This window comes from Aethalodelphis obliquidens, unplaced genomic scaffold, assembly GCF_003676395.1.
Source record: "Aethalodelphis obliquidens isolate GAN/ISIS:26980383/991018 unplaced genomic scaffold, ASM367639v1 scaffold1, whole genome shotgun sequence".
Lineage (NCBI taxonomy): Eukaryota > Metazoa > Chordata > Mammalia > Artiodactyla > Delphinidae > Aethalodelphis > Aethalodelphis obliquidens.
Genome location: NW_020837945.1, coordinates 87,114,216 through 87,117,373, shown reverse-complemented (window position 1 = coordinate 87,117,373; position 3,158 = coordinate 87,114,216).

Sequence of the window (3,158 nt, the reverse complement as noted above, 5' to 3'; positions counted from 1 at the left end):
TGGCTCAGGCGGGAAAATTGCAAACATTGATTGCTTTGGTATATTATGCCCTTGAGAACTGACATACAGACAATAAACTTGAGTTGTTGTTGTTGTTTGATCTGACTAGCTATCAGTAACAATAATGTAGGCTGAGTCAAGACTTTAGAGAAAATATAGGCTATAGAGGAGAAATATTAATGCAAAAAAAGCTCTCAGATATTTTATACTTTGTAAAATAGATTCTGCTGGGTCAGTATTTTTCTTTTAATGTATATTCCACCAGTTTTCTAATTATGGAAGAATGGAAGAAAACAAGCTGCCATGGTATAAGTCTTGCCTCAAAGGAAACAATGTCATTATTACCGAGGAAGCACAGTTCCCTTAGGATGCTGAATAGGTTTCCTTTCTCAAAAGTCCCTTCCTCCAGCAACTTAGTGGATTAGGGCCAATAATTTTATTGCCCTATTACATTTTTTGCTGATTAAAATTTATGAAAGGCTTACATGTGCCCTTTTATCTGCACTAACACGATTAATCCTGACATCAAATGTACTCTGAAGTTCATTTCATTTGAAGTATATTTCAAGTGGTTTATAAAGAAATGTGTCCACTGATACATTAAGAGAAAAAGCTGACCTGAAATTACAAATGATCTGTTTTCTTTTTTTTTTAAAGTGAGGTATAGTTGATTTACAGTGTTATCGATATATTAGTTTCAGGTGTTCAAAATAGTGATTCGAAAAATTTTTATAGACTGTAGTCCATTTAAAGTTACTGTAAAATGTTGGCTACATTCATTGTGCTGATCTGTTTTCTAATGTCTTTCCAAATTATCAAATGAAGCAAAACACTTTAAGTAAAAACACCTCACCATGACTTTTCAGTATTTTCTCAAGCTGTCTCTTTGTGCTGTCAGACTGAAGAGTCCTCAGCACTCCAGTGTGTTCTCTGTGGGAGAGGACAGTCACAGAATCTCAGGCCTCCCTGGAGGCTAGGTGTGTGGTCCTTATTAACCCTGCAGAACTGTTTTGTTTTCTGATGCACTCTGAACTAGTGGGACAAATATTTCACTCTTTTTCAACCCAGATGGTATCTTATTTCCATGGGAGATGTTAGAGATAGTACTGATAAGAGATACCAATATATATAATCTATTTAAATTGCTATGTATGAATTACTATGTGTTTAAATGGTAAATTGATAAAAATGGATTATTGTGTATTATAAACAAAAATAGTATCTCTTCAATATTTAACTATTACCAAAGTAAGTTTTTATATTTTATTCATTTTGCATCTCATCAGCTTTATTAGTCTAACACAATATAAAAACATAGAGTGGAAATAGAATTATTTGGGGGATTTGCTATATATCCACAGTGAGAGCTGTAATCATGGGACCCACAGTTACCATAGAGTACTTGGTGCACTGTGGTAGATGTGTTACATGCACTGTCTCTGGGGTCAGTAAACTCTTTCTATAAGGGATCCAATAGTAAATGCATCCTCCAGCTTAGTGTGCCACAGGGCCTCTGTAGTAAAACTCAACTCTGCCCTTACAGAGCAAAAGCAGCCATAAATGTGTTCCAGTAAAACTTAGTTTATTATCACAGAAATGTGAATTTCATATACCACAAAATGTTTTTCTTAAAAATATTTTTAAAAAATTTTTAACGCAATAATCATTCTTAGCTCACTGGCCATACAAAAACAAAGTGGTGAACTATCTATAGTCAATATCTTGTAATAACTTACAATGGAAGAGAATGTAAAAAATGAATATATATATATTTGTATATACATGTGTAACTTAATCACTTTGCTGTACACCTGAAACTAACACAACATTGTAAATCAACTATATTTCAATAAAATTTTTTGGTAAAAAATTACAATTAAAAACAACAACAACAAAAAAACCACACACACACAAAAGCAGGCTGGATTTGGCTCTGGGGCCATAGTTTGCTGACTTCTGCATTATCTCATTGGGTAAACGGAGTTTCTAAATGATCAGGGATACTGAGATTATACTGCTAAGTGAACAGGAAAGGGTTTTCTCACTAGCCTTGTTTCCCACCCTTCTATCACTTTCTGCCGCGCTGCTGGCACTGAGACTGATGGGGTTTTATTCAATTATTCTTAAGGTTAAGAACTACCTATATGTCTAGACTCTAGTCAAACCAATTTAAGAATGGCTATCCAGGCGCATCCCGCGGGGAGCAAGACCCAACGCAGCCATAAATAAATAAATTTATTAAAAAAAAAACTAATGGCTCTCAACCCACAAGGGTATATGATTTGGGCGTTTTTATAGATCAGGCTGCCTGCAGTGTGGCCAAGAGGCAAGCGACAAGCTGTTGCAGTAATCCAGGGGAAAGATAACCGTCATCTGGACTGGGCTGGTAGACATAGGGGACTAAGCAGACCGTCCTGAGATGTATTTAGGACTAGGCGCTTGCTTGGATGAGGATTGATTACATTGCTTTACACCTGTCTCACAGGATAAAAGAAACTGATGACACTTAAAAAAATTTTTTTTAAGTGATACATAAATTTAGCTGGGATAGTTTATCATCTCCTTCTTCTTTTAATTATTAATAACCTTTGTTAAAATTTCTGGGTCCTATTGATTTGTACGATTCATTGGTGCCTCCTACCCCAAAGTGGAGCATAACATTTAATTTTTTCAACATAAGTTAGTTGAAAATACTTTTTCAGAAAAAAAAACCAAACCTTCATTCACTACAATCCAGAACCGTCGGAACTATTGCGTGGGGACACCTCAAATTCCAGATGTTTTCCAGAGGTTTACCTCGCTCTACCGGATTGCCATCGCTCCTCCGCGCCCAGCCACACCCCCTAGGCCCGCCCCGCCACACCCCTAGGCCCGCCCCGCCACACCCCTAGGCCCGCCCCGCCACACCCCTAGGCCCGCCCCCGACTCTTGCCTTTGGCCTTCCTCCTCCCTCTCCTGCTCCCTCCGCCCCACTTTCCCGCCCACTAGGAAAGCCCCGCCCCCCCAGTTCCGCAACCCAACTCCTTCCCTCCTTCCGTCGCTTTCCCCTCTCCCCGCCCCCATGGATGCCTTCGATTGGCTAAACTGGCTGTGCCGCGGCGGGGATGCATCAGAGCCTCATTCTGATTGGCTGAAGGGTAGTCGGGCCTCTCATGATT